Genomic DNA, 19,897 nt, shown 5'->3' on the forward strand with positions numbered 1-19,897 from the left:
TAATGATAATATATGCTTTTAAAAATCACCATCATGTACAGACATTTAGATATAACTCCAACCAAAATCTAAATGTGACTTTTATCAGTGTAGAGATAAGGAAATTTTCATGAAATGTTACGACAAATTACTTTGATAAGCCTAAGCATAAAAATGAACATGTATTCGTGTTTCTGCTCCTTTTCTTGATGAGAAGATGGGAGTAGAGAACTTGGAAAGCACAATTTGATAACAACAAGAAAACAAGATATCATAACGGGTAAGAAGCATTTCATACATTTTTAAATCATGAGCTTGTTTTTTTAAAGAAAAATTACAAATGAAAAAGGGAGGTTGGCATAAAACAAGCCAATTTACAATATATAGTCACAGAAAGTTCCAGAATTGTAGAGAACAAACCAATATAGGAAAACTTGTACATATTGAACATTGGCATTCATACCCTCTTCCTCACCCCCACAATAAGTTGAAAGTCTATTCTTAGAGGTATAAGGTATAGCGGAAGGCTAAGGTACATCACAAAGCCATTACATGCTAATTACCGATTTTACCAGCCTCTAGAATTTTGGTAGTGACTACTCATGTCCATAGGACAAAGTCTAGAAAATGTCCAGCTCAAGGAGTAATACCTAGGTGCTCTGATTAAATAAGGCTCATCAAATTATAGCCTAAATCTCTTATATATGGCCAGACAGCCAACAATCACCAGATATATAAAGGAACATCCCACAGGACATATAGAAACTAAAATAATCAAGCTATTAGGAAGAGCTTAAGAGAAACAGGGGCACCAAGGTCAGAAGAAAACTAGCAACAGCAAAGTAATACATATCTTCATGGGTGAGAGCACATACATGAAGCGAGAACAGAAGTTTGATGATTAATCTCAATTTTCATCTTAAGTACATTGAGACCTGTGCAGGAGTGTTTATTCTCCATTATCAACTTAACTACGTGAGGAGTTTTCTGGGTGGATCCATGGGTGTGTTTCTAGAGATGAAACACATTTGGAATCTACAAAGTGAGTGAGAGAAAGTCTCACGCTGAACATGGGTTTCATCATCCGATAGGCTACAAGCAGAAGGAGGCTCACATTCAGTCTTACACTCCCCCTCCACATAGGCAAGTGGGACCTTAGCTCCTGCCATCACTCCGTGGCATTAAAACCAGATGCTTCTTCCTTTGAACATATATGCGAACAAGTGATTCTCCAAGCGACTTCTAGACTTTCAACTTTGGACTAGAATTCCATCATTTGTTCCCCTTCTTCTGATGCTTCCTGCCTCCCATCCTTGGTCTTCTAGCCACTGTGATAGAAATATTCAACCTCTGGTTATTAGGCCAATATGATAAATTCTTTCTTAAAATTATATATATATATAATATATATATAATTTTAATATATATATTATATATATATATATTACACACTATATATCTGTTTCATTGGTTACAAACCTCTGGAGAATCCTAACACAAGAATGCTGTAACAAAAGGGAATAATGTATAGCATGAAGTTCTCAAAAACTGAATGTGTTCTTTTACATGTAGTTTTAAAACCAATGGGAACGTTAGTTTCAGATTGTTAGTATGATGCTCATTTATTCTCCTAATGTATGAAGTCTTTAAAAAGTATGAGTGTGTGTCTCTGACTCTCCATCTACTGGGACTCTTCCTATTGGGTTGCTTTGTCCATCTTAATATGAGGGCTTTTGCCTTGCCTTACTGTATCTTTTTTTTTGTTGTATTTGGTTGTTGTCTCTTAGAGGCTTACTCCTTTCTGAAGGAAAATGGAGAAAGTGGATCTGGGGTAGAGGGTAGCTGGGGAGGAGCTGGGAGGAATGGAGGGAGGGGAATTGTGGCCAGGTATTGTATAAGAGAAGAGTTTGTTTTCCATATAAACGTAATCTGGGTTATCTAGATGGCTACTATTTCAGCACTATGTTTCATATCTGTGCTTTCTTTCATTTTATTATTTCTACATTGTCACAGACTTGAGTATGACATTATATTTTTTTGAAGACTTTTTCCAGAAGTAATGGATTTATGGACTATTTCTTAGGTTGTAGCATGTCTCAAAGGGTATTTCTCTCATTGTTGTACAAACACTAGGTTATCTATACAAAATAATGCAGGCTTACAGCGTGGTGCATCTTTGCTTCTCATGAAGTGACTAACATGCTCACCGAGCTAGCTAATGATGCTGTTGGTCTTTTCTATGTTACCACAGTATAGAGGTTGTGGAATCTTTCTCTTACAAGATTAAAATACATTCTTAGAACATGTGTATGTGCACATGTTTCAATATCTTACATAGGCTAGGAAAAAAATCTTCCCACTGGAAACCTCAAATAAATGTTCTTTTATATGTCATTCAAATTACCCCATTTCCATCTGCTCTAGATTCTTAGTTAGGGTTTCCATTCCTGTGATAAGACAGCATGACCAAAAACAACTTGGGGAAAAAAAGGGTTTATTCTAGCTTTCAACCAGAGCAGAAGCCTGGAGGCAGGAAGTGAAGCAGCCACCATGGAGGAGTGCTGTTGGCTCAGCTAAGCCATGGGGGCCCACCGTGAGCTGTGTCTTCCCACACCAATCATCAATTAGGAAAATGCGCCACAACCTTGCCCATGGGCCAATTTGGTGGTGACATTTTCCTCATCTGAGGCTGCCTCTTCCAAAATCACTCTTGCTCATGTCAAGCTGACATCAAACTGGACAGCACAGTCAGCTAGAACGGGTGAGGATGGACCGCACAGACGAACCTCAGTCACTTGTTCCACACAGCTCCTCATTGTTTATGTTTGCCTTGCATTCTCTGCCTCAAGTTAGTTCCTAGATCTCTAATTCAATAATCAGTAGCATTTAATTCAGATAGCGGGAGAGATCATTCAGCAGTCATATTTTGGATTTCCTTTCTTTGTAACAAATTGTCTTCCTGGCAAAATATCTTTCCCTCAACTGCTCTTGAGATTTCTAGATGAAGTGTATTTCAGTGTTTATTATCAAAATTAATTCTATCCTATCTTTTCTAAGCAACCCGAAACTTCCTTCATCTGTTTGACTTGCTGTTTTTCTTCAAATATCTTCAGTTAAGAGTCTTCATTGTCTGTTCATATTATAAAATATGATAACTGTTTTTTTTATAAGAATAAGCTTTTCTAAGAACTTTCTATAACCGGGCACAGTAATAAATGACATCGATGTTAAGTCACATAATCCTCAGTCGAGACCTCTATGAGATAAACGTTATTCTTCCTGCGTGGAGTCACCCTGAGGTGAAAATAAAACCTCAGGTCGCGTTGTCCAGATTGCTGATCTTCTTCAGGCCTTTCAACCCACTGATCCTCCAGGCTGCCTTTGAGGCTTATTTCTGCCCAGTCAGAGGTGTGTACACTATCAGAAATCAGAAGTGTACACTAACTGGCTTTTTCCTTTTGCTCTCTCTGCTCCCACAGCTACTGTCTTGTATTATCCCGGGGTTAGCTAGAGGCCTAACCACGTGAGGGTCATCTGTGATGCATGCACCACTTTGCTTAGCAAGCACTCTACCCCAAGTAAAGCCTCTTGGCTGAGTTAGTCACTGTTGTAGGAGTGCTGGCACCAATGCTGTACTCTCTTATTACCTTCAGAGCCAGCCTATACTCCTTCTCGTCTATGCAAGGAATTTTCTAAGGGTCACTTGATACTCCCATTTTCTCTGAACACTCTGCTTTGCTTGTTTGCATCGATTTGAAGATCATAAAGCACTGAACAATCATTTTGTCACTATGACCTAATCCTTAAAATGTTGACTCTATGATAATATCAGGGACAGAGAATCAACTGTTACTATTGTTAAGCTGCATTATAAATAGCATAATTAAAAGCTTAAGTAATGGTTCAAATCTTAGCTCCACAAACAAATTACTGTGTGAACTTAAGCAAGCTATTTTACATCTCTAAATGTTTCTTCATCTATAAAGTAGTGATAATAATAGGGTTATTGATAATTATGAGGTAGGGTGTTTAAAGCATCCACCACAGTGCCTGATTTGCAGTAAATTCAGTAAATGTTGGTTATTATTTTGTTAACTGTAAAACCTTTAGATTCAGCAATGCTACAAGAATAGCTAAGGCCACTACAACTGTTCACAATTGTTTTATGAGCTGAGCATTTTATAGTGCATTAGCAGGAGATGTATAATATCTTATTACTGGTATAAATAACTTCTAGCAAGTCATTAAGGTGATATTTGTTTCAAACCTATTATTTATACTTTTATTATCAACAATAGAGAGGGAAGTATTTTGAAAGCAAGAAAATATTTTATTTTTCCTCATAAACTTCAAGCTTCCAACTTAAGCATCCATCTATCAATTTTTACCTACTACCAGTGTGTTCTAATGGTAATTTCCTACTTCCTTAACTTTCTATATACACACACATATGCTGGAATTATTTTGCAGAAAAGAACTGAAATTTTTCTCACTGTTTTTTAAAGTTGAAATCCTATGAGGCTTCGGTGGTGTACACAAGCCCATGAGAGCCAGCTATACATGTACACTCTCAGGCACTTCTCCTACACCTTCTGGTTCATAATCTTCCTACCAACAAAATCCCCAAGGGACTCTTCTATTTCAAGTCCCTTCAACTCTGTGCTCATTGTTAAGAGACTTGAACCATTAAGGTCATGTTCAAAATCAACTGCAGAATGGCAGGATATATCCTCAGTCTCTGGACTCCCAGTTCAGTTCTTCTCCTTTTTTGATTTATATTCTGAGGAAAACTGAGGTAAAGAAGATTTGACCCCAGATCTAAATTTAGACAGTTAATACTTTATCAAAGAAGCGACTTAAGCTCTACAAACTGTGTGAATGGAGGAGATGCAAGCTACCTCAAATGATTGCAGTGAAAATAAGAGTTAATAGGCAGGAAGACCCTGAGGGCACGGTGGAGCATGAGGACGCTGGGATGTGGGGAGGTTCCTTCCAGGACTGGACTGACAGCAGTGATGATGGCGTCTACAGGATCAGTCGCTGTTCTCTTAAGCCCACACTCCTCCAAAGAGAATCATATTCAACTACAAGAACCAGAGGCCCAGCCCTCTGAGCCTAATGGGAAAATGTTGAGGATGGTTTCATTCTAGAGTGTTAGGAAGTCTCTGGCCATGTTTCTGGTAGTTCCCCACAGCTCTGCCCCATTTTTGTTCCAACTCTCTCCCACAGGCCATTTGAAAGAGAGCTCAGCATGGCACATGACACAAGAGTTCTCTTTCCATGGGAATAGGTGTTCAGAATATGGTAACTATACTTTGTGGGGGAAGGCTTGTACTCCTGCTACCTGCACACTGACCTAGATGTGTACTGAGTACCCATCATGCACCTGGCTTGTGTTAGGGTTATGAATATGGAATTTAGTTGAATTGTCCTTGCTTATCTAGCAGCCAAGACTGAAAAGAAACAAGATTGTGAAATTAAACAAAATTCAATTCTTTTTTTTTTTTTTAATGGCTGGTGGTTAGATGTTTCTCAACCTAAACTCTTTTTTTCCTGTCAAAACTTGGGATGAATCCAAGGTCTTTCACATGCTAGGCAAGTGCTGTACCATTGAGTGATACTTCTGGCACTATATGTCTTGAAATTTCATCAGAGGCTATTTCTGAAGAATCTTGGAAGATAAAGGGTCACCATTTGGACAACAACAAAAACATGACTTTAAAGCAAAGGAATTCATTGTTTTCTTAAATACTTTTTTGTACCCTTTACACAAAGATTCAGACAGGTATAAGCAAGTATGGACAATTAATTCTTCAGCTTGGATGGATTTCATAGTTCAGCATTGAAAAGTACTTCTTACATGCTTCTAAATATCTTTATTTCATCTGATAAGCCAAAACAAAAGAAAAACTACCTCATGGCTTTACTTCTAAGGAGTATATACTGAAAGCAGAATTAAATTGTGTTTCTTAAGCAAAGGGCATTTTTGCACTCTATGTAACTTTTTTTTAAGGCTCAAATAATGTAAAGCTCAGTGCCCAATTATTTACGCCAGGGAAAGATGTCTTTGCCTGGAAAGCTCTTCAAGGTGTACTCAATTATATAAGCACATTATTTAGCCTTAAAATAGTCTTTAGATGCAATATGTTTCCCTCTTCAAAGTGTTGAACTATGTACCTATGTTCCTAAGTCCTGACGTGAAGTCCATTGTAATCTGCTCACCTTCTCCACCCTCAACTTCACATGCCTGCCTATTCCAGAGCTACTCCTGGCTCCTAATGTGTCAGGTTCACGAATGAACGTAATGGGTACACGAAATGAGCCTCGTCCAGTAAACACTCTCATTTCTGATACTTTATGAGCTTCTGTCCTTAAAAACACAATACCTTATATAGATAAAGTCCACTCCCAGACAGATTTGAATAGACTAGCAGTGAGTCAGAGTTAGCAATGGCACACCATTAACTGATTAATGTTCAGATTTCCAGGCTCAAATCTAAACACATGCTATACGCTAAGAAAAAAGAAACAGTTGAGGCTTATTCATCTTGGTGTTGCTAATTTGAAATGTCACAAATTACCTTGAAACCAAAAAAGAATTTTTAAACAGTGTCTTTTCATGTAACTTTGGCTATTCTGGAACTCTATATGTAGACCATGCTGGCCTCTAACTCACAGAGATCTTTGTGCTTCTGCCTCCTGAGTGCTCAGATTTAAAGTGTGTGTTACTACAACTGGCTTCCAAAATATTTTAATGTTGACATAAATGCATGTGATCTAAGTTTTGGAGATTATAAACCCTGTCATATGTCCCTCCTTTCTCTCTTTCCAATTGATGGCCTCCCTTTTTATTAATTGTTACTGCATGCATTTATGGATATATGCATATATACCAATCGGTGTGCTGCTTTTTCTGGGGAAGACTATTTTTTCCATTCTCAGCATTCTGTACTTGCCTCTAGTTCTTTGCATAGGGTTGAGACTTCACTCTGCTCCCCAGTCCGCTTTGGTATGGTTATTGGTGTCATCCTTGTTCAGCTTACATTTGGGCAGTCATGTCAGTCACGCTTTATGGGTATAGCTTATTGCTAGGAGACACATCTTATAGCAAACTCCCCGATCTTCTGGCTCTTAAAATCTTTTTACCCCGTCTTCCACAATGTTCACTGAATCTTAGGTGTAGGAGTGTTTTTTTTAGATGTATCCATTGGTACTGCAAATACCACCAGTTTTATTCACTAGGGAACATATAAAAATGTCTGGTGACATTTTAAACTGTTACATGTGGGTGTAGGAAATGTGGGGTGGTGGCACTAATGGGCAGAAAGCAGGGATGTTGGCAAACACTCTACACAGCCCAGGGAAGCATTGAATGTCAACACAGAGAAAGAATGGTTGGTGCAGTTTGGATCTGGAATGTTACGCAGAGGACCATAGCAAAGGCATGGTGTCCAATGACACCAACGGGAGGTGGTGGGACGTCTTAGGTCATGCAGGCACACCCCCCAAGAGAACTGTGAGATTTCCACTTCTTCCTCATTTTCACTTCCTAGTTGCAATGAGTAAGTGTTCTTGCTCCCCCGTGGATTTCCACCAGTCTATTACAGGCCCCAAACAATGGGCCCGATAGACCATGGGCTAAAATCGCTATACTTGTTAGCCAAAACAGCCTCTCAACGTGATCATCTTGGGTGTTCATTATAGTGACATAAAGAGCTAACATATGACATAACCCTAAAATAATTAAGGAACAAAGAAATGAAAGTACAAATGGAAAATAGAATAGTAAACTCAATTAGAGATGAACTCTGGGTTATAAATGAGCCACATATTTAGTTCTGAGTCTCCTGTTAACCAGCATGTTAGAACAGAGGTTCTAACATGTTCTAACATGTTCCAACAGGTTCATCACATGTTAGAACAGAGGTTCTCTTGACCTTCCTAATGCCGAAACACAATTCCTCATGTTGTGGTGACTCCTGGCCACAAAATTATTTTTACTGCTACTTCAAAACTGCAGTTTTGCTACTGTTATTAATCATGATGTGAATGTCTGATATCCAGGATATCTGACGTGTAACCTCTGTGAAAGGACTGTGCAACACATAAAGGGACCATGACACACAGGGGGAGAGGTGCTGTATTAGACTCTAACTGACACCTAAACACAACCACCTTAACTCAAAGTCTGATACAAACTCTTCCTCGGGGCAGTATAGGTGGGGGAAAAGACCATAAATTCTATTCATCACACATTTCCAAAGGGAATCCAGGCACAGCTCCTGTATGCTGTTTCCTATAGCACTACAGTACACAGAAGAGGGAAAATACAGCAAGAAGCATTCCACAAAGGCCCCCAACTGTTAAGTCCACGTCGATGTTTGCTTTGTTTTCTTTTGTTCTGCTCCATCCTGAAGTAACACAGAAAATTGGAGTATTGAGCTGACTGTAAAACTTTCACATACTTTGCTCCCAGCAGCCATACTTTGGATAGCACTTGTGCCACAAAGCTCTTCTTTGGCCATAAATTAGAGCAGACGCAGTTTTCTAGTAAAGGTAGATATATATTCTCTAGACTTGTTTAGCAAGAAGACACTCCTACTTTAAGAAACTGCTCACTACGATATAAAAGGAAGGCAAGAGCAGAACAACATGACATTACTAGTGACTCCATCAACTGGGTTAAAAAGCCAAATGGATTGAGCTCATACAGCCAAAAATCTAGTCAATCAATATCTTAATACTAAAAGGCAGAGAAAAAAACTGTATTAAATATCGGGGCTGGAGAGATGGCTCTGCAGTTAAAAGTACTATTGTGCTTGTCGAGGACCCAAATCCAGTTATAAACCCTTGGGTGGGTCACTGTAACTTAATTTCCAACAGGATCTCATGACTCTAGCCCCTATGGGTACCTGTGCCCATGTGCACATACCACATAGACAGACAAGCACAAAATCAAAAACAGCAAAGTTTTAAAGTGTAAAGTGAACCTTATTGAGAGAATTAGTAAATTATTTGGGGGGGGGGGAGGAATGCTTTATGCCATATCAACACAGCACATATAATCAGTTGTTTTTTTTTTTAAAGGAAACAATTAACATGACCCATGAGCAGACTCTTATGTCTAAACCCATCCATGATTCTGTCCTTAGAAATGAGAAGATATTTTGAGAGTGGAAGAAAAAAGCCAGAGGTTGATAGATATTCCTGTATAAAATTGAATTGCATGGGTTTTGAAACCACTGAATACCTTTAATCCTAGGAGCCAGGTCTTAATGAGTCACCTTGCAAAACCTACATATATTATAGCAAAAAGTACCTATCAAAGCATTAGAAAACAAATTCACACAGAGAGGCAAAGCGTCAAAGAGACATGGGGCAGGGTCAACAAAGAGGGAGCCATGGCTGAGGATTTGAGTAACAAAGCTAAGAGTTATAACTCAAAAACATAAGGTAAGTACTCACAAGCCCATTCTTACAAAAATAAAATAATGACAAATTAATACAGAGAAGAATTTCATGTTAAAGAAGAATTTCATGTTCAAAGAAGCATATATACTCCCCACTTGCTAAGAGTGAATCCAGAACAGGAATTTCCTTCCAAAGAGTTCTGTACAGAAAGAAGAATGCCACAATGGGAAAACCTATCTGAAACCTATCAGTAACTATAAGTGACTAACAATAAGTGACTAACAGTAAGTCAATAACATTAGCAACAAATCATACACATATGGCAAATACATTGTATATAATGAATGAACTATGTAGGAATCAATATCAGTTTATCTCTGTGAAATTCTTCATCAAAAGAAAACCTGACATAGGAACCTTCTATTAATACTTGACCAGTATTCTTCAAAATTGACTAGATTATCAGAAACTGGGAAAGCCTGAGAAGCTACTATAGTCTAGGAGGAAGCTAAGAAAACAGTGAAAGATGAGTAAGCTTGATAGTCTAGATGGGATTCTAGAACCTGCCAGAGACAGCAATATTATCACATGTGGTAGGAGGCCTCAGTGGGAAGTAATGGCTGTGGTTGTTAGTGAGTCAAAGCTGTGCTTGTGAGTCCAAAAAACAACAGCAACAAAAGCTACCTGGATCACTGCAGACTTTCAGCTGTGACAACGCATGATCTCATTTCACTCCAAATTGATAATCAAATAAGGTAAGTGATTTAGCATTCCTAGTGAGTGTTTGGAATGACCATGAACCTTTGGCAAACTGAACAATTTACAGCCAGGAATATTTTAGTCAAACGTCATAGATAATAGAGTTTGCAGCTGCATAGGCACAGTGGGTCTGGATTCCTACAGTAACAACTACAGGCTCACACAGGGGGATGAGAGCCATCGCCTAAAGACAGTTTTCTGTTTTTCAAACTATAGCAGCATGTTGCTAGCCTGGGAGAGCATCCATCAGCTGAGTGGGCATTAGGCTCTGTCGCATACCTATGACCCATCCTTGTAGAGTAGGCAAAACTGCAAGACAAGCCAATGACTGCTGTGGTTTCTGAGCATAAGTTTGCAGAAAGCAAACAAATAGATGATAAAGACCCTAAAGTGTAGCCTGGTAGAGTATCCAAAAACTGCTCTCAAAGTCAAGTGGTGAAATACAAACTCAATAAAATGGCACCAGAGCCTCTGAAAAACCAAACCAGTGGATGAAGTAATGTAAAAGAGTGGAGAGTCACCCTGGAGCCAGCTGGAGCTGAGACAAGGAATATGAATTCCTTTATCTGCTTTATGTGACGAGAAGCTGAACCAGAGCAAGGCAGAATGGACTTCAGAGCAGCAGCTGCCAGCCTTGGACAAGGCAGACAAGTGGTTAAGGTTGGTTGCTGGGGCTAAGAGTCAATGTATTAGCTTCTGTGTATGAACCGGCTTCTGAAAGTCTTAATTTAGGTGGCAAAGCTAACACTGGTGTGTACAAAAAAAATTTGTTTTAAAATGCAGAGTTCAGGCAATATTCACATCATCATTGTCCTAGTACCAGAGACTAGAATGTAGGGCCCTATTCTGTAGTTTGGAGTCTGTATATTAAATAGCACCCTTAGGTGATCTTGGTACAAGGTATCATCCAGACCAGATATGAAGAAACAAAAGCAGTCACCTCACTTTTTAATCAGAGCCCAACAGCAGTCCCTCAGAGAATTGTTCATCATTGTGGAAAATCTGGAATACAGGAAAATGAGTAAACATAGAATCTAGTCTATCATAATATTCAGACTTTTCAGGGAGGATAAAATACTGAGCTCAGTTGCATCCAATCTGAGGGAGGCTGAGTACCAGAAGGAAGAATCCTGTTATTCTGTGGTGAGTCTGGATGTGGTCATTCTGGAGCTGGTGTAATCCAGATCCTGGGAATGCCCCTGCTGCTACAAATTTATTTAATTTTTTAATTGGTTCCTTTCAAATGAAAAAAATCACTAAAATCCACATCAATCAGTAAATATGATACTAGAACCCAAGTGAAATGTCTTGCTCTTGGTTTCATTTCAAGAAAGGCATACAAAACAGAAACCACCAGCTCCGGAGGTCAGGTGTAGCCTAAGGGCAGGTCCTCTTACCAGGAGCCAATGTAGCACACACAGCACTTGCTAGAAAGCTGACTTCTGTGGAGAATAGTCTTCTAGTGACCCGGCAGTTCAGGTATTCAGGCAAAGGACCAATACAGCCAGAGGGTTTAAACTTTCAGCCACTAGTGAGCCATGAAAAGAACCACCTCTCAGTGCAGGACTTCAGTTTTCTCCATCCCAATACAGCCAGTGGGTGGAATGTTTGTGCCTCTCTGAAAGCCACAGGTTGGGAGTACGTAAAGGCGAATGAAGCACTGAGGGCGACAGACCTAGACTCCTATGAGGAAACCACACGGTACCATCAAACTGTCAGAGCGTTAACGTTACAAATAACCTTGGCAGACGCTTCTCATCCAGGTCCCAAGCGGGGTCTTCACGTGTATGTCTTTCATGGAAGACTTAGAACAGTTCATCACCAGGTCCATTTTAAAGGTCAGAACCTGAGGCTTGAAGAAAAGTGGAGCAGCCTGTCTGAGCCCAGACAGAAACAGGTAAAAACAGTTGTCAAACTTGTGATCTGCCCCAACTCTACTTGCTTAGCTACCATGCTGTCTGTTTTCCACAGACTATGCCTCAAAATCAGCGGTGAAATAAAACCAGTAAGACAAAATGCAATCAATTTGAACTAAGAAAGAAAATCAAAGAAATATAAATACAGAAGCGAAGGGAAACAAAGGGCATTATAAAAAGGAAAACATTAGGAGTAAAAAGATATAATAAACCAGAAGAAACAAAACAAAAACCATTTAAAAACCCAAATGATGTTATTGCATTTTATATTTATATATGAATATATTTTATATGTTATACTTATTTTATATTAAATTAACTGAAATACTAAGTATTTTTTTAAGTGATATCAGTTAAATAGAAAAGCAGGAGTCAAAAAAAAAAAAAGAAAAGAAAAGCAGGAGTCTCAAGCGAGGAAATAGACTACACTGTGAACTCTCGGCAGCTCAAAAGACTCACTCACACTCTCTCAAAGGGTCTCTGAGAACTTCTCAGCCAAATTGGTGGCATTTTAGTGGCTAAACCCTGGCAAACTCTAATTTTGCCATGATTACTACATTTCCAGCAGATTAGAGGCTTGACACAGTGCTGCTCATTAGACAACACGCTTCAAAGATGCTTTAAAGAAAAACAGCTTCGTGCCAAAAGCTTCTGAAACACTGTGGTAGCCCCTCTGTGATCCCATTGTTACTGTCTAGGGTCTTAATTAGGTTCATTTTCTCTGCCAGTTAAAGAATTAAAAGGCAAATTGGGTGCAACAGGTAGCAATGCAGCTGCAGCCAGGAAATCTCAGACACAGCAGACAGCAGCAGACAGATCAGCCGGTAAAGAAAGGCTTTTATTAGGGGCGAGGGAACACACACACACACACACACACTCGCTTGCTCGCAGCAAAGCGCAAAATGAAGAGCACACAGAGAACCCAAAGGCCTCTGCTTGAAGACTATTTTGTTATTTTAAGGGTCTTTGAAGGATCTTCTTTTCTTAATTTAGGGACGGTCAGTTTTAAATAAGACAGGATGGCTGATTGGCCCACAGCTTAATGTGATCATGTCCTGATCCTGTCTTGAGTTTCTGAGCCAGTAAATCAGTAGGGTCCCCTATTGGCAGGCAAAAGCACACAGGGCTGTGTTTTAAACTGCCAGGATTTTGTCTTGGGTTAAGAAGGTAAGGAAGAAGTCACCATCCTGAAAGCTCACCATCTTTCTTACCTAGTTATGGCCCTTCTCCCTGTGTTTGCCTTTCAGGAAATCTGTCTAATTCCTAGACCCTCGCTGTCCCTGTGTCCCTCCTGGAGGCAGTGTGTACATGCAATCTGTTTGCTTCGGGGACAGAGCGGTCCCCCTGAACAGTCTAGTGACCTTACCCAGAGGGAGCTTTACTACTCATGGACAGTTACCATTGTGAAGTCCTGCAGAAAACAAACCCATTTCTCTTTGTTCAAACCACCTTATCCAGCCCTGGAAATCTTTCCTCTCACTCTTAGATTTTTTTTCCCCTCCCAAATAATCTCTATTTTCATTCTAAAGCAATTTTATAGAAAACATTGTCCTAAAAATGTTACTTAGGCTTCTCTCTCTCTCTCTCTCTCTCTCTCTCTCTGTGTGTGTGTGTGTGTGTGTGTATGTATGTATGTGTATGTGTGTGTGGTATGTGTATTCTATGAGGCCAGAACACAGTCCGCATTGTTCAACTCAGTTAAAAACAAATGTTTTATAGATTAGGAAGATGACAATTCTTTCACAGTGATAAATAGACCATGCAAGCAAGTACATATACAGTTGGGAAACTTAGGATTTTGTAATGGTGCCATGAGGACAAGAAATATTGAAGAGCATGATAAATGAACTTCCCCAAAATAACCCTCAACTGCTGCCTCTCAGAAGGAAAGACCCGAGGTGCTCCATGATTAATTTACTGTGAATGTGGGAACAGATATGCTTTCAGGAGCCAAAAGAACAAAACAAACACAAAACTTATGCTTCATTACGGAGCTATTTAATCATCATCACTGGTTACACCGTTGAGCACATTTGGCAAGAAGGAAATGATGTCTTTACCCTGCTTTCTAATAGTCCCAGCACCACCAGGTTAATGCCAATCTTAACAGCAACAATTCTGACTACACAAAAAGCAACATATTTGTCTCAAAGTTGGAGGCTCATTATTTTGACTCTTTAGCTAAAGAAAAACCAAATGTATTTATTGTGTATTCTTACAGGAATGTTGTAATTATTGCTCTCTAGAGGTGGGTAAAGGAAATCCCCCACCATAAAAACCTGGGCCATAAAACAGGCTCAAGCTTCAGGAAACCTGCCACCCAAGGGATTCTGGAAAGCAGCCAGCCACCGTCACACGCCCTGGAGGAGCCCAGAGGTGGCAGAACCACGGAGCAATGTGACTTAGCTCCCACCTTGCGGTTGTGATAAGCATCTCATTCATGCCCTCCCCATCCATATGCGTGACTACAATATCCATCTCAGACCCCACACTCTGTGTTCTCCCGTATCTGGGATACTAAACCTCAGTGTTTGGGGTGCCAGCCTCTCACTCTGATGAAACTCTGCTCTTGTCATTTTGAAGTCCAACTGATTTGATTCTTTGATTTTCCTCCACTGACTTATTTTTTGACATCTGTGCTGAAACCCAGGAAATCCTTTAGGTTCAGCTCAGGTGGAACCTTTCCTCAACCAGGTGCTTTCTCTATATTCCCTTTTTCATCGTTTTTTAAAATTAATTAATTAATTAGTTAATTAATTCACTTTACTCTAAGAGCTGCTCCACCCTCCAAGCTCACTATGGCTTTCTGGTAGTCAGTTGTGACCTGGAAACCTAATTTAATTAGGGGTCATGGTTTCTAGCAGCCTTGTGACCATGTGAGTGGAGCAGGGTTTTGTTTTGGTCTCAACTCCTTATTGACAGAGGAGAAAATTCACTCTTTTTCTTGTCTTCTAACTTGACCCCTCACACTTGAGAGGGCCATATTTGCAGTTTTGGGAGACATACACAACTCTGGCCATTCTTCCTAAGCAGGCAAAGAATACCCGATAGTGCCCAGAGACTTTGACTTCGGTTCAGACCCTGGGGATCTTTCATTCTTAAGAATCCCTCATTTCCTAAGGTCCCTCAGAGAGGTCTGAAGAACTCTCAGATCTTTATTCTGGTGATATTTCCAAACTGAAGGAAGTACCAGGTAGGAAACTAGGACTGGCCTATTCAACCTACGGTAAAGATGATAGCTTCTCTATTTCTCTAGAACAATTGGGCCACAAGCTGGACCTTGATAAGTGCCCAATATATCCTCGATAACCCAAATAGCTGGCCTGAATTTGGCATCCTCAAACCTGTCAGCTATAGAAGGGCAACAAAATACCTCCAGTGTTACAGTAAATGGCCAGAGGTTCCCCAACTTCAAGTCTCATTTTAATCTCTACTCATGCCCTTCCCTTTATTTCTCTGTTTTGGCATATCAGGTTTTATTAGCTTAACTTTTAGACCCAATCCCTCGGGAATCTCTCTCAGATTTGGACTGGGCCAGTTAGCTCCCACCCTATCAAACTTTTCTCTCAGTCTGTCTCTCTCCTTCCCTTTCCACGGGAACCTGTTTCCACACTGTTATCTCTGTCCTCCTGATCCCTAAAGCTTACCCTCTCTATGTTTCAAACTGTTGGCCTATAGATCTATTTTTCTTTGATATAAAAGGTCCAGTTGAGAGCATTCTTATCTCTGAAGCATACCCAAGCTACATCTCTTCAGGGCACACCTAACCGCATCTGACATCCAATACAATTCTTTACACATTGCAGACTTGAAAAGCGAAGATTCAAGGAACTCCTTAAACATCTTTGCCACTGCACAGAAGAATTACAGGAGATTTTAAAAACTGCTGTGTGGAGACCAATGTTTGCTGAACTCTTTCTGCCTTGTGACAGTGGGAAGGTGAAAACCTGGGATCTGCAGAGGACACTATCCTTGCTGGAAGCATTCTGTGATAAAAGTTCACACACCACTAGGAGTTTACTCTGAAAACCCAAGACAAGGGTCATTTAATAAATTTTGAGGTGATAAAGTTGACTGAGTTCTGGGAAGACATGGATATTAAGAAGCATATTTGTGAAGACTCTGATGAACTCTTAAAGATGACTGTATTAGTGGCTGAAAAACTTGCTGGAAATTTCCAAGAAAAAGAAGATCAAAATCTCCCACAGCAGCACAGAGAGAGACCATTGCAGACCACAGCAATCATTGGATTAAGCAACTGAGTCACCAAGTCCCACACAGCTGATTTCAGAACAGCGAGCTGGCAGAGAGAACAGACACCCTACAGAGGCTCACTTACAGGACAAAGACAGGGCAAAGGGTCCCACAGATCATCCGATTCAGGACAAGGATCACTCAGAAGGTCATGGACAGAGCCAAGATAACACAGAGAGTCAGTTGCAGAGCAAGGGTCTCACAGAAGCTCGCCAGCAGAACAAGAGTAGCTGACACCACAAAACCCAAACAGAGAATCAGTGTCAGATAAGAACCACACAGAGGGTCAACCACAGGAGAAAGATCACAGAGAGGCTCAGTTCTAGAACATGGGAAATGAAGAGCAATAGCTGGACAACACAGAAGGTCATCTGTACATCCTGGGTCTTGTCGGGGTTCAGAAACAGGGTGGCTCAGAGGATGAGTGATAGATCAAGGACAGCACAAAGCATCCAGAGGTCAGCAAAGGGTCAGCAGGTAGCAAAATCTCAGTTTCAGAGTATGGACCACATAAAGAGTCCATAACAGAAGAACCTCACTATGAGTCAGAACATGGACCACAGACAGACACCATTCTAGAAGAGCAGGGTACAAGCTCAGCTTCACAATTACAAGAGAGTGGTGCCGTAAAAGAAAGGTAAACCTCAAAGTTCGATAAAATGAAATCTCAAAAAGAAAAGACTTTGCCCATCATCAATGAAGAGCAAGCTACCACGGATTCTGAGCAGCATGAGGAAGTTTCCACATACAGCCAAAAAAGATCATTAACCAGGTAAGCAGCAAAAAAAGACCACCTTTCAGGAGCTTCTGAAAATGGTTCTCAGAAAGACAAAACCTGTGAACCCAAGTCCCAATATATAGAAGGAAAATCGTGATTAGATTAATAAGTTTTGGGGGTGGGAGGGAGTTGTTAAGACAGGGTTTCTGGACTTGCTTTGTAGTTCAGGCTGCCCTCAAACTCAACAGTGATCTTCCTCCCTCTGCTTTCCTGAATTCTGGGATTACAGGCCACTGGGCCCCAACTGGTCAGGTGAATTTTTGATTTGTGACTGAAAGATGAAGCATGTCAGATCTGAAGATGAGGAACCGGCCTAATTAATCTGTGGTTATGCCAGATTCACAGACCTAAATGCGGTTATTAGGAATAATCAGACTTACAAGGAAATAAAGGGGAGAAGTGCTTTTGATGCAGCTTCGCTCAGTTTGCTGCAGTTTGTGCAACTCCAGAGACATTTCTTGGTGAAGACACCCCCTTAAGTGTGAAGAAGAGCTGTTCTAAAAGAAAACAAGAGAAAATGAGAGCCTGAGAACAGGCTAGACAAAAGTGCTTTCTGAGTCTGATGGGGGATTCCCCTAGAAGCCCTTTCAGAAGTGTGACAATGATGGCGCAGGTGTGCTGCATCTGAATGAAGATACAATGAAGATCTGATGCTGCACATCCAATTTCCAAAGCCACATCCTGGTCATGAAGGTCTTCAAAACAATTTCAGAGGCACGTACAATTAGTGGCATCTGAACTCAGCGCCAGTGAAGACCACGTTCTGCAAAGTGCTGTGGAATTCCTGATGAAGTCTTTAGAGAGGAGCCACGCCGAGGGTCTGAGGAATTGTGTAAGACAGAAATGGCTACATCAGATTCACTTGCAGAGACAAGTGAAGTGTCGCTGGAGCCAGTGCATACTGAGACCTTTAGGGCTCTCACCCAGGATGCTAAGGCTCATGGAAACAAGATCAGTGCTTACATTTCCCTGTTAGAGGAAAACCTACTCCTGCCTGTCAGCGGGAATGTTCTCTTGAGGAATGTGCTTGTACCCTAGATGATGCTCCATTTGTACTGAGCAAAGTGCTCTACAGGGACATGAAGGGACTCAGTGGATGAAGGCAGGCCAATCCTTGTCCTCCAAGTTCAACATCATGACAACATTTACTTCTGGAGCAATTCTCAAAGTAAGAATGAACATAATGGGTCATTCCTGGCTCTGCTTCCTCAGGATGCATATATGAGGATTTTTGGGGTCCTTGCAGTTGACATTCTTCAAGATCCTCACAAAATAAACATCTTCGTAACTCAAGAGATCAGATCCTATCAGGATGTTGCCAATGCTTTCAGTGGGCCTATCTCTGTGTTCACAGCAGGGAACACATCCTGAGCATTGGGATAACAGGCATCAGGTGGCTCTTCAATATCACATCTGGCACTTCCACCATCACTATATGCTTTATTGAACCTAGCTCAGAACAGGTAGGCAAAGCAGGGGCAGGTTACACCTTTTCAATATTATACAATTATTAAATACTAATGTTTTTGTTTAAAAAAAAAGTCCAATTGACATCAGGGACCTCTTCCGTCCTGAGGGAATCTCTATATCTTGCTAAGAACAATTAAACGGTCCTGGTCTGCATGATTACTGATGTTTTTTAATTAGTTCAGGCATGCCACAATGAAATCTTATCTTCTGTGGACTAAAATAGGGGCTGCTAGAGCAAAAGCTGTGGCGGGTGGAGCGGAGCAGCTGCTAGGCTTAGGTAATATTGTGGAATTGTCCTGTGCTGTTCACCTCACTGGCCAGCTGGCTCTGGAGATGAAACTTGCCCCTCCCACTTCAGACTCAAACATTCTTGTTTCAGTGTCGTAGCTCAGGCTGCCTCCCTGACTCTGTGACAAGAGAAACACATAATAGCCCAGGAACAAAAAGCACTGTACTTTAGGGACAGCTAACAGGTAAATTATTTCCAGCATAGGTTACTATTGTTATTTATCTCATGATATAGAGATATTTATAGTCAAAGCAGCCAATGAGATGACCATCCTTAAGGAGAGCAGAAAAGGCTCTCTACCTAGAATGAACCCAAATAGTCATGCCAAAATAATAGTTCTGACAGGGCTTCCCTAGAGGATTCCTGCTTTGTATCTACTGCTTATACTCATTCAAAGCCAAAAGCACGGTTATTGAAGATAGTTCCATGCATAATATAAAGAATTGTTTATATTAGAATGTTGTGTTTTCTGTAAGGTTTACCTGGAAATTTACAAAGCCTCTTAGTTTTCAGTATGCACACAAGTAATGTTAATTAATTACATTATCATGTAGTTTGGGTTCAGCCTTCTTTTACTAACATGTTATCTCCCAGCACTGTCTTGTAGGGCAAACTTAGGACATACTGGCTGTGGAGGCTTTAAAAGGTCATGGCAGCTGGACTTGTTGAGTGTGGGTGTTCCTTCATAGGAAGCAGTAAGCAGGGTCACGGGACTATCCTCCTGGGGTAAATGTGACTGTTAACCTGTGATCTGACAAGAAGTCACAGACCTATGAAATAATTTCTGAATCTGAGCATATTATAATCCATTTGTAATGGCAATATTGTTTTTAAAAAATATCAGGAGCATATGAAAATGGATTTCAGCTAGATCTTTGGAAGAGGGTAAAATGTAAATTGATTACAAACACAGAAAGCATTACAGGACGAAAGACAACGATAAAATCCAAGTATGGATGCTTTGTGCTGGACACATTGATGAGATAATCATCCATTTTACAGATGGTTGGGAAGAGGCGGTGGAAGGAGAAGGGTGGCATA

At 40.4% G+C, this 19,897-nt stretch overlaps 1 protein-coding gene and 1 pseudogene across 7 annotated transcripts in view; one reads left to right on the forward strand and one right to left on the reverse strand.

The window, feature by feature from the left end:
• Hecw1 (HECT, C2 and WW domain containing E3 ubiquitin protein ligase 1) overlaps nt 1-19,897 on the reverse strand; it is a 302,639-nt gene that overhangs the window by 265,367 nt on the left and 17,375 nt on the right. The window lies entirely within an intron of this gene.
• Nucleotides 1-19,897, forward strand: part of LOC132649315 (EF-hand calcium-binding domain-containing protein 5-like) — an 80,266-nt pseudogene that overhangs the window by 43,555 nt on the left and 16,814 nt on the right.

The sequence above is a fragment of the Meriones unguiculatus genome, chromosome 19 (genome assembly GCF_030254825.1).
Source record: "Meriones unguiculatus strain TT.TT164.6M chromosome 19, Bangor_MerUng_6.1, whole genome shotgun sequence".
NCBI lineage: Eukaryota > Metazoa > Chordata > Mammalia > Rodentia > Muridae > Meriones > Meriones unguiculatus.